This window comes from Ricinus communis, chromosome 9 (genome assembly GCF_019578655.1).
Source record: "Ricinus communis isolate WT05 ecotype wild-type chromosome 9, ASM1957865v1, whole genome shotgun sequence".
Lineage (NCBI taxonomy): Eukaryota > Viridiplantae > Streptophyta > Magnoliopsida > Malpighiales > Euphorbiaceae > Ricinus > Ricinus communis.
In genome coordinates, this window is record NC_063264.1 from 24,127,167 (window position 1) to 24,139,885 (window position 12,719).

A 12,719-nucleotide genomic window follows, 5' to 3' on the forward strand; every position below is an offset into this window, starting at 1 on the left:
ACCGCCCTTAGTGATCTGCATTTCCTTTTTAGGGATTAAGTGCCAAATTATATTTATAGGTTGATTACTAAATTGTTTTTTGTTTTTCTGAGACTAGGTTGATTACCAAATTGTTATGGCTTGAAACTTTTCTCTTTTCCTTTTTCATGATCTTAACTTAACACAGCCGAAGCCAAATATTAACAAGAATTTTTAATAGATCATGTGACAAAGCCACTAACTAAATACTGGACGTGGGCCACACACTATATATGGATTTGACCCTTTTTGCTCATTTTTATTTATAGGAAATTAATCTACGAAGATAAACTCGATATTTTTATATTTAAAGACAAAAATCCTTATCGATTCGGTTAGATTTATTATCAATTATTATTCATAATTAAAATTATATCAATTCAAGTACAATAATTCATAAATAATATCATATATCACTATACAATTGGTTTTATCTATGAATAACGTAGAAAATTAGAAATTATTGCCTCTTTTTTTAATTTATACATGCATATTCTTTGAAAAAGTTTTCAGAATTTTTGTCTATGATTACCTTTTATATTTCCTTTTGTCTGTGCAAACGATTAAAGAAAGGAAAGTACAAAAGAAAAAAAAAAAGAGCTTCTATCTGCATATGCATATTAACATACTTATTAAATATTGTCGATTTTAATTGTTCAATCTAATTGTCGAGCTATCTCTTTAATTGAACGAGGTGGAAGAATAAATGCTTATTTGGAATTCTTATTTAAAAATAATTTTAAAATAATTTTTTATTTAGACTGGAATAAATTTTGGTCTCATTCCCTTGCTAAGATGATCATTTTTTACAAATTAATTTTTTTTAATTAATTTTTTAATAAGAAAACATTAATTTTATCCTTTTCTAATTACATTTCGGCTACCATAATAGTACTCTATGTTTTTCCTATAAAGTAGTCACTATCTAAGTCATAGAGAACGCTTTTAACCTAATAGCTACATAAACACGTACGCTTTATATTTTATTTTTGTTAATTGAAAATTATATATGTGGCTACCGATGTTTTATTATTCTATATATGAATATTTTTATATTTTAAAATTAGATGATTGATAAATAATTTATTATCTAAAACTAACGAATATATTTTAATTATCTATCAGTTTGATATATAAATGATAATATATATCAAATGTAAATAAAAAATCTTCGTGCCTTTTATCTCTAGTAATTGATTCTCACTAACCCCAGCCTATAGAGATCATCGAATCAATAGCAAGTTTGTGGTCAATCCCGGACCGCTCTAATTCTTCCACCTCCTACAATGAAAGAGGTAGTTAGACAATTAAATTGAAAAAGACTCAAGATAATTAATAAGTATACCAATATGCATATCCATAAATTCTTATATATGTATAGCCACTCTTATTGCATATCTTTGATATCTTTTGCTTATATTGAATAGGAAAAATGACAGCTACTCCCATTACATAGCACAAAAAAGAGATATTAGGTAGATAACTAAAGCCTTCTTCAAGAAAAAAGGTCGATAAGTAAATTGAGAAAATAATCTGAAAATTGAAGATAGTATTATAATTAGATCAGAGTGAGTCGGTTTTTGGAAAAGGCGAGTCAATTTTTTATTAGTTCGAATTTGATTTATTTATTATCGAATTGAATCCAGATTAAAATCGCTTAACTTATTCCAACTTAATTAAACTTAAAAGAATTTAAAACAACAATAAATGTATTCATGAAATCTACTAAATAAAAAAAATTATTATCAGATTATAGCATATCTATTGAAGATTATAATTTTATCAAATATAAAAAAATTCATGAATTAGCTCATGGATGTGCTAACAAATCGAACTGTATAAATGAACTCGAACAAGTTTTCATCGTTAAATGTCGAGTAGTACGAACGAGATTTGATTGAGTTACAGTTCTAATTGAAAGGATCTCTTTCTTAACTAATTTGCTTTTTTCTTTTTTTTTTTCTAAGAGCTAGTCTATTAATAAAATAATGGCAAAAAATAACTGGGATTTTTGTCCTGCAGCTATGTTTTTAATCTTAGAATAGAGAGAGAGAAAGAGAGTTGGTAGCCCGTGACATACTTAAATCCGTGAACTTAAGACCAATAAATAAACTTGAGGTGATAATTAATATAATTAGTGAAGGTGATAATTTGTCTCTTGCTAACATTACCATGTGCACTTCTTTAATAGTATCATTTCCAAAAGGACTCATTATTTCAATTATGCATTGAGTTCCTTCTATCCCATGCTGTCTTTTGTTACCAAAAGATGCAATTGCAAAATCAAAATTAAATAAATATAATTTTGTTGATATCTCATAGAATTAGTTCCCATTCAATGAAGTGATATCACTATAAAAGTAGAGTTGGGAAATAAAAACTATTTTAGATCTCTGAATTAGTTTGTATAATTATATATTTTAGATTGTTCAGTCAGTATTTAGCCCTTTTAAGTGTGATATATTATTGAGCATATTAAAATTGATTACCTCAAATAATTGATATGGATGTAATAAATATAAAATGCACGACCGTTTGACTATTAATCTAAATGATTGTTCAGGTAATAAAAATATCTAAATTACATTGGATTCTTAGTTAAGCTAAAACAGTTTTACTAAATCAACATTGCAAAATTTATTAATAAGTTAAAGATTAAACTAATAATGAATTAAGAATGTAAAATAGAGCTAAGAACATACAAATATGAGCAATAAACATGTAACTAATGAGCAGGAAATGTAAAATGGAGCTTAAGAAATAAAGCTAAAAGCTAAATTACTATAAGTTAAGAGCGATTATCTGAAATACAAGGTAAGAAACTTAATTGCAATAAATAAATGCTGAAACAGTAACTAGAAAGCTTTAGGAATTTGATTGCATAAAGTAATCGACTTATAAATAAAATTGAATATTGAGTAACTCTTGAGTGCTTTGAATATCTTGTAAATTAAAGTTGAAGATTACTTTTCTAATCTAAGGATAGTTGTATAACCTAATGATAACTTTCTAATTTAAGAATAAAAGATAAAGATAAAGTTTTTAAACTCTGAGGTTGTTTTGTTTGATTAATTGGTTTGGAATTTGCTCACTAGTGGGTTCTTGCCTATTTATCAACTTCCATGGCTTTAAAGATTCTCTGGTATATTTTTAATTATTGGCTTGGTTCTCAATTAATTCCACTGTAATACCTCGTAAATTTGAATTTTTCAGAATTTATGGCACGTGATGAGCTAGAGAATTTATAGGTAAATTTATATAAAAATTTATATTAATTTGAATTTTTAGATCATGAGACCTTATGGTGCCAGAATTAATTGATGATAATTATTATTTTAATTTAATATTTGGGATTGGAGGATTAATATCTAGGTCATCAAGGTATTAATAATAAAATTATTAGAGTAATTAGGAGTTATTAATACAAAAATTTAGTCTAAGAGTTTTATTATAATTAGAGGTGTAGAGATGATCAAAGTTTTAGAAAGGAATAATTTAAGGGCTAGTTATGATATTTTTCCTCCCTCCCCATTTTTATATATACTCCTCTTTGCTCCTCATTCCCTTTACTTCATTTCCTCTTCTTTTCTGCTCTAAGATTCTTTACATCTTTTCATCTACACTTAAACCCTAAAACTCTAGCAAATTAAAATATTTCTCATTCTCTAAACTAATTAATAGCAAGGATCATTATCAACTTCATCCTTGAAGATAAAGAAGACTCATTTTTTTCTCCATTCTTCTTCTCTCTATTAATTCAAGGTTAGTATTTTAACTCTTTGTTTTGAGAATTTTGGATTAAAATGGAGGTAAAGCATGATTTTGTATGTTAATTTCTTATTATGGATGGTTTGATTTGAATAATGATGCGTGAGATTGTTTATATGTCTTGTGTTTGGTGTCAACCCATTTGAAAATATTTTGTGCATATGTTCTAGCATGATTTCTTGGTGATCTGAGCTTGGTTGATGTTAATTTATTTGTTTTGGCATGTTAACTTCATGATTTCTAAGTGGATTTGTGTTGGGTGTTGTTAGAAACTATTAGATTTGTGTTTGGGATTATTTTAGAGGTAAAATCCTCTAGAAATCGTATTTTCTACGTTCCTACACGAATTGTGCAAGTTTCCTTTGATATTTGACACGGACCGTGCAACCGTGTGATGAAGCTTCTATCTAGTGACACAGACCGTGTCGGTTTTCTCTTGAAAAGTGACACGAACCGTGCAACATTGCAGCAGACTAGACAATCAACTTCATTAATTTATATCCTGAGTTTTAGAGCACTTTAATAGTTGATTTTTGGATTATGATTAATAATGAGTTGGATACTAGTTAATTTAGTATTAATTGTAAATTGGGTCTATTAAACCCTAAGAGTTTAGTTGAGTTATGATAAGTGATATAAGAATTCGATTTAAAATGCATGTCTTTAGGTTTACTACGAGCACTAGTAGCGACATGCATCTCTTGTGTTCTAGCACTGGTTCGGCCCCACGATTAGATCGTGACATCCATAATTTGAGAGGATGTATTGTTGCTTTTCACATTTTATACATGTTGATGATGTAACTTCCTTGTTCTACTTTCTTATTCTTCTCAACTTCCTCTTCTTATTTCTCTTTACTTCCTCCTTTTGCTAAACTACTTGACTCAGATTTTAAACATGCTTTTTCTTCTTTGGATATGCTTCACTTCCACATCATTTCTTCATTCGCTGACACTTGTATTCCTTCCTTCCCATTTCTCAAGAACATACTTCAAGCTTTCAGAAAATTTTGTAATTACTTTCCACCTTCATGTTTTCTCATTTTTCACATGTCAATAATCCTTAAGGATTATCAAATCAACTCCTGGCTAGTAAGTCGAGTATTTACACATGGATCAGGAATATAGATATGGGCCGAAATCTATGGGCTTTAGGATTTGGATCAACATCAAATGAGCTTTTTCTATGGGTTTGGGCTAATGCTAAATTTGGGTGTGAACAATTGTCCCCTGCATATAATAAAGTTGAAAGCCTCATCTGTATGGATAAATCTGCAAAATTACTCTTAGCCTCTATTATGAATAATTAAGGTAAAAAATTATGGATAAAAAATTAATTAATACTTAGAAATATTTAGAAAATAAAATATTTAATTTTATTTCAAACATCCTATAAAATACTACATCAAAAATTAATCTTATAGCCACTTAACTTTTTCTTAATAATTAAAGGAAAAATCTTATATTAATTAGAAATAATCTATTTAAAATTAAAAAAAATCTCTTAATTCTTTGACCAAACACTCTCTTATATCTCCCGCCAAATTATTCTCATCCAGACTTTTAAAGGATATGACCTATTTTATGGTATTTAGGGATGGATTAAAGTTAATATTTAGCATTTCAAAGTCCTAACCTAAGATTTATTAAGTAATTTCGATTTGTGCTAAAATATTAATCGAAAATGGGTTTAGACAAAAATAACTAGGGAATGATATTTGTGAAATGATTTTTTGGTTTGAAAGTACTTAGAGATGTGTTTATGATAGTTGAATTGATGTATCTTTCATATATCAGATCATTATATCGTGAAGCCAGGTACATGATTCATGCACTCAGGACCAAACACACGTGTATGTTAATAGAGTATCAAACTAGGCGCGCTTATAGATCATAAAGTTGGACATGTAATTTCAATTTAATTGGTAGCTTATATTATCAAATGTTTAATTAATTAAAAGGGCATAAACAAACAAACACCACAAATTTGAATTTATTACAACACATATAAATTATTATACTCTAAGATAATTCTTTTACTATGTTCCAACTTCTCATTTTTTATTATATTATTACTAATAATTTTATTATTATATTTTTTATTTCAGTTTTTATAATTTAGTGTATTTTATATTTTTTACATAAATTTATTTTTTAATAATATGCTAGTACTTATAAAAAAGTATTATACATTAAAATTAAATAAATTTTAATCAATATGATTAGAAGTAAACATAGAGAACAATAATTTTATATTTCTAAAAAATATAAATAATTTTATTTTTATATTTTCCATCATCTCTTAATTTAATCCCAAATATTAGCACTATAATCTAAATTTATAAAATTACTTATAAATTCATATGTTATAAATTATAGGCACCTTATGTGTATATCTGATATTCATAGATTATAGTCTAGAAATTAATAAATTAAATAAAAATAAACTCATATGTTAAGATAGGTTCATCAGTAAAAGTTAATGAATATACAATTTATGTTTAATGAATCTAACACTAATAGTAGATGAATATACACTTTATAAGTAATGAACCTGAAGTTTGATTTAATGAACTTGACACTAATAATAGATGAATATAGACTTTATAAGTAATGAATATGACATTTATGTTTAATGAACCTGACACCAATAACAGATAGACGTATACTTTATAAGTAATGAACCTAAAATTTATGTTTAATAAATTTGATATTAATAACAAATGAATATACAATTTATAGGTAATAAATATGACACTAATAACATATCAATATACATGTTATAAGTAATTAACCTAAAATTTATATTTAATACATTTGACACTAATAACATATGAATATACACTTTATAAATAATAAACTTGAAGTTTATATTTAATGAACCTGATATTAATAATAAATGAATATACATTTTATAAGTAATAACTATACTGCCTGTACAAAAAGTAAATTAAAATAAGTTAAACAATAACAGGTTTATCATTAACAAACTATAAGTTCATCAAATATATATTTGAGATTCATATAATATAACACATACATTCATAACTTGAAAAACATATCCATTATTAAAAGAATGACAAACATTAAAAAAAAAATGATATATAACCATTTAGTAATTTTTTATAATTATCCTTTATAATGAAAGAAAAAAATAAAATCTATTAACTATTATTAAAATGTTTAACTTTTTGAATAATAAAATAGTTAATATTTAATGAAAAATAAAGTCAATTTTAAAAATTAATGCATAATAAAATTATTAATTTGTCAAATATCAAATATAAAATTATATTGTAAAATTTATAATTAACTACCTTGAAACATGAGTATTTTATTGTTCAAAGATCATATAAAATTAAAAAAAAAATAAAAAAAACTAGATACAATTAAAAAAGAAATAAACAAACAAAAAACACTTAAAAAAATTCCTATATTTATGTACATGTGCTAGTCTTAAACTAAAAAAATGAGTTATAAAGTCAAATTTGTCACTGCCGCACGTGTTAAATGACCGGGTGCACATTGCTATATGCACCTGGGTCTATGATATAATTTGCTGTATATATCAGATACTGGAATTTTTTGCCAGAATAATAGTGGGTTATACAGCCTTGTGAATTGTTTGAAAATTGGTATGGATGTGTATGAATTCTTTTTTGGTATGAACATATTTTACACTAAGAATTATAATTGATTAATTTATTTCAGTAAGTGATACCTGAAACTTCTTAATCAACCATAAAACATTAGGAATGTGTAAAATAGAAATGGGATTTTGACAGGTTTTGTATGGAATGAAAATGTCAAAATTTAGAAAGTCTGCCTGACTTTGCTTGTAATGATCAGGTATATTGGCTCAGGCTGCAATTGGGATTTCCTCCCACATCTCTGCTATGGATCCATCAAGCACCACTACTACAAACATGGTAATTCCTTGTCTCTTTCAACTTGATATCTTTGTATTGTGATTCCTTTTATATTACTGCCTTGAATTTCCTTATACAGGGTAGTCCTAGCCTTTATTCCTCAAGCATCACATCTGCTAGCACTCCTGCTACTACCTCTTTGATTCCTCAGGTAGTTTCTTCATCCTTATGCTCTTAGAATTTTACTATGAAGCTAGTGACTTACCGGTTTGTCTCTGAACTGCAGTCTTCTGACCCAACTTTATTCATACTTGTGGACTCTTCTTCTCAAATGCATTCAGGCTCTTGGTACTTTCTTACTCCCTTTAATTGATCAGTTTTAATTGCGTCAGAAATATGTACCTTTCTTGATTCTTGAATTCTTTTGTAATTCCATGTCTTCCACAAGTAAGGATTTTGAGACTCGATCTCGCTTCCTAGTGATTGGTTCCTTATCTGTTTCTTTTCTTGCCCTTCCTGTCGTCGATGAGCTCTTACTTGGCAAGGAATTAAGTCATTTTCTTTCTTTTAGAAGACTCAAATTTTGGCCTCATTCCACAATTGAATGTGTGGACTAGATAGATAGATTTTCTCCATACTATAGTGATTTATGGACATTCTTGGGCATCTCCAAGTTGAGTAAGATTAAGATGCCCCTTGATTCCACACTCTCGACTGTCGCTATAAAATTCTGGTCTAGGAGTCTCAACTCATTTTTTTTTTTCTTTTTGTGCCTGCCTCAATTATACTTAAGGATATATTAGATTGCCTATTAGAGGCATGAAGATGGCCTGCTTGATTGACGATCTTGATCCTGCTCTTCTTAATGTATCAGTGACTTTCACCACCTATGATTCATATCCAAGAATCATAATGAAAGTTAGAGGAACTTTCCTGCCTACCATTAGTAAGCATGTAGAGTTCTTATGGGTACTAATCTACATATTCATCTTATTCCCCGCAGTTGGTAAGCTTGCTATAGAGTACTGCCTTTAGCAAAATCCTTAGTTATTTGTAGAAAATTTGCCTTAGGCACTGTGCTACTTGCTTCACTCTACACTGTGATGGATAGATATGTAAAGTGTGAGCCCCTTGCAGAAAGTTGGTTGCGGATTGTGGCTTGTCCAATTGTGGCTGTTGGCCTACTTTCTTGAGTAATAAATTATTGAGTCACACCATGAGAGCTAACCCTATGCGATTATGAAAGTAATAAGTTTAATAGTATTAATTAGAAACAAAAAAAATCGACCTTTAAAAAGATTTCTACTTGATACTTATTATCAAGATTTGATTATATAAATTAATATTCTTTACATGATCATGACTAAAAACTATGAATTAAAAATTGTTATAATCACATTTAATTTAATTTAAAAATATTTTCTTTAGAAAAATCGTAACTTGAGTATTAAAATTAGTAAAATTTAGACTTACTTGCGATAATAAGATTATCTTAGATATATGGTGGTGCAATTTTTTGATATGAATATTTTGCCTATATTCATTTCTATTTCAAATGAAATTTTCTGGTAAATTGACCAATAATAAAATAAAAATAAATATTATTAGACAGTATAAAAAAATCCTCAACTTAATGGTAAAAATTTAAGGTAAAGTTCAAAAAATAATCATATGGTTTGGCGCTTTTACATTTGAGGAATTGATGTATTTTTCGTATCGAATGAGTAACACGTGTTTTCTTTAGTATTTTTTAGGTACATTCAATGTTTCTCTCATTTTCTAGATTGTAAATATTAATAGAAATATAAATATTTAATAAAATAAGTATTTTCAATTAATTTAGCATCTAATTATATATTTTATGATTGCAAGAAATTGTTAAAAAAATATTTTAATTTTAATCATTTTTAAATAAAATTTAATATGTTTATGAATTCTTTGATGTATTATTAGATGCTATATTGCTTATAAAATCATAATTTAGTAATAGTTCATATTAAATACATGTAAAACTATGTGAAAAGTAATAAAAACATAAATTTATACCTAAAAAATGCTAAGAAAACAAAACATGTGGTACTCCTTTGATGCAAAAAATATCTCAGTCTTTCAAGTAAAAAAGCATCAAACCACATGGTAGTTTTTTGAACTTTACCTAAAAATTTATATTCATATCCTTTAATTATACTGACAAAATTTATTTAATGTGCAATTCGATTATAAGAGTATGTTTTAATGTGCAATTCTTGTAGGTACTCCTCAGATCGGTTTAGCTTTTGGAAGATCTTGTTGATAGCTCAATCCTTGATCAAATTATCAATTGGCACCATCTGTGGAAATTTATGCAAAAAAGCTTTGTTTCCTACCTCATTAAGCTAAATGACATCTGGTCAGAATTAAAGTGGGGATGTCCTTCCACCAAGGAATTGGAGTTGGAGCCAGTAATTTACCCATCGGACCTTCAATCTCTCCGCAAGTCATTCATCGAGTAGTTTCTCCTTGACCAATAATGCCATCTTCTCAACCTTGGAGAAGGAATCTCTTCGATCAATACACCACGCCTGAGCATATCTTCAGCAAAAGTTATACTTGGAAAGGTCTATCACTTATGGAGGATATCTCGGTTGCACGACAAAGAGAGATGGGGCAAAGACCTTCAACACCTATGTCTCATCCACCATTCTTTCCATCACCCGTCATATACCTCAGAGCCGATTTCTACCACCTAGTCTCCCTCAGAGTAGTTGGCAGCCAACACTAGAAGACGTTAGTATGTATAATCGATAGGTGGAGAAGATAAAAAAGTATTATGAGAGCGTTCCAGCCTAGATGCTCGCAGGACAAGCTATGTCGACTAGTACCAGACGAGCTCTAGGGATAATCGAGCACACTATTGATATTGGTCCACCACCAACCGTCCAAATTCCGAGGACAATAAATACTTAGATAGAGGATAATTATCTCGAAAAAGGAATAGTCGAATTAGAGATGCTGAAGAGGAGAGTTACGGTTCTCAAACTCATGACTCTACATGGATTGAAGAGACGATCAATAAAATTAAAGATGATACTTTGAATAGAATAATGAGGGATGAAGTTCTTTCTAAGGGTAATTTCTTGTGCCCGAGTATCTTGGCAGAGCATTTTTATGAGAAATTGAGATTACCGCCTTTAAATTCCTATGAGGTTTAGGGGATCCATTGAGCCATGTTAATAACTTTAACATCAAATGAGGTTGCATAATGTATCAAATCCAATCAAGTGCAGAATTTTTCCGACAATCCTAAATGAAAGTGCTTAGAAGTGGTATCAGAGCTTATTAGATGGCTCGATATACAACTTTACTATGCTTGCATAGTTATTCAAAGCTCGGTTCATCACCAGCATACCTCTAAAAAGAGATTCGGTGACCTAAAGAAGTGTATTCAAAGGGGAGATGAGAGCTTGAAAGATTCAACAAAGAGGTTGTTCAGGTAGATAAGCTTAACCAGGATATGGCCATTGATGTAATGACTGACAATACCTGCATGGACAAGTTTAGAGATTCATTAACCATCGACCTGCCTGAGTCGTATGTCGAGCTCATGGACCGAGCTTATACCTTTATCAGGTTAGACGAAGACTACCGAATTAGAATGAGAACCAACTATGAAAGTTGACCTAAAAGGAAATCTGGCCTACCCAAGCAAGGGTATAAGGATAATAGGAGAAAAAGTGACTCTAAAAGCAATAATGAGAAAGACAAGGTTGGAAAAGTTGAGAGGCTTTGGTGGTTTTGGGTAATTGAGAGGCTTGAGTGTTTTCGGGTAGGCTGGAAAAGTTAGAGTTATTAGGAACATGTTGTATAGACAAGGTTTTAATATTGGTTTTAAAAGGGACTTGTACATTTGCATGGCACTGTTCACATTTCAAGCAAGGGCTTTATTAGCTAAAATCTCATTATGGACAACAGCAATAATGGGGACAACAATGTGGGTTTCAAGTTCTTTACTCATTTTTTGTTTGTCTCTTTTCTATTTTGTGATGCTAGTGGATAGGTTTGCAAGTCTAATGTTAAAGGTAAGGGTTAAGTTATCTATACTTAATGGTTGTTAATATTATGAAACAACACTTCCCTTCTCCTTTTCATGCACCTTTATCCTCTGCAAAGTATCCACCATTATTGTTAATTCATGATTCTCTATCACAACCACTCTACTACCTATCTCCTTATCATTGGTATCACTATTGACTTATTCACTCTTGTGGGATTGAGTACTCTTTTTTTGAGTGGACAAGTAATCTCTCCTCTCATTTGAGTGCCCACACTATTACTTTTAATAACCTTGAAGGTTGAGGCCCTCATCCAATCACCAAACGAGTTGGTTCTCATTCAGCCCCACATTTTCATCCATATCAACAATCGATCCACAATACCTCAATATATGCTCGAAACATCCACATATATAATAAAAAGAGGAAAGTCTTTTGTATTTGAAATAAATCCATAAATTTTGATTTTCACCTATAAAGGTTTTTGTACCTCTTCTCAATGGCTTTGTAACATTAATAATTACTCCAATCTGAATATACCTACTAAACTCGATCAAGATGCCTCTTCAATTTCAATCAATAGACATGACCACCTTCTTAGTTAAGCCTTGTAGTGGTAAATAATAGATTCGGACCCAAAAAGAAGTGTGATGGAATTACATTTAAGAAGGTTGCATAGTACCGTCCACTTCATACAACACAAAAGATTTTTGTTAAAATGCCATATAGATAGTACCTTCTACTTATCCCTCTAATAATTAAATTGAAAAGAAAATAAGTTTGGCTCGAATTCCTTTGCCTCCATCACTTTTAGAGGTCTCTAAAGTTTCTTCATTTTTTGAATTAAATCATAAGAATTAAAGCTCTTCATCTTCCTAACCAAACACATGGATGACTTTTTATTCACTCCCTTATCTCCTTCTGCAATCACAATTAGGTCCTTCAACCCCCTTCTTAAATTCACTTCATTCAACATCCTAAATAATCACAAACAGAATAAAACAATTGAGATTCGAATATAAAGAAACAAAAGA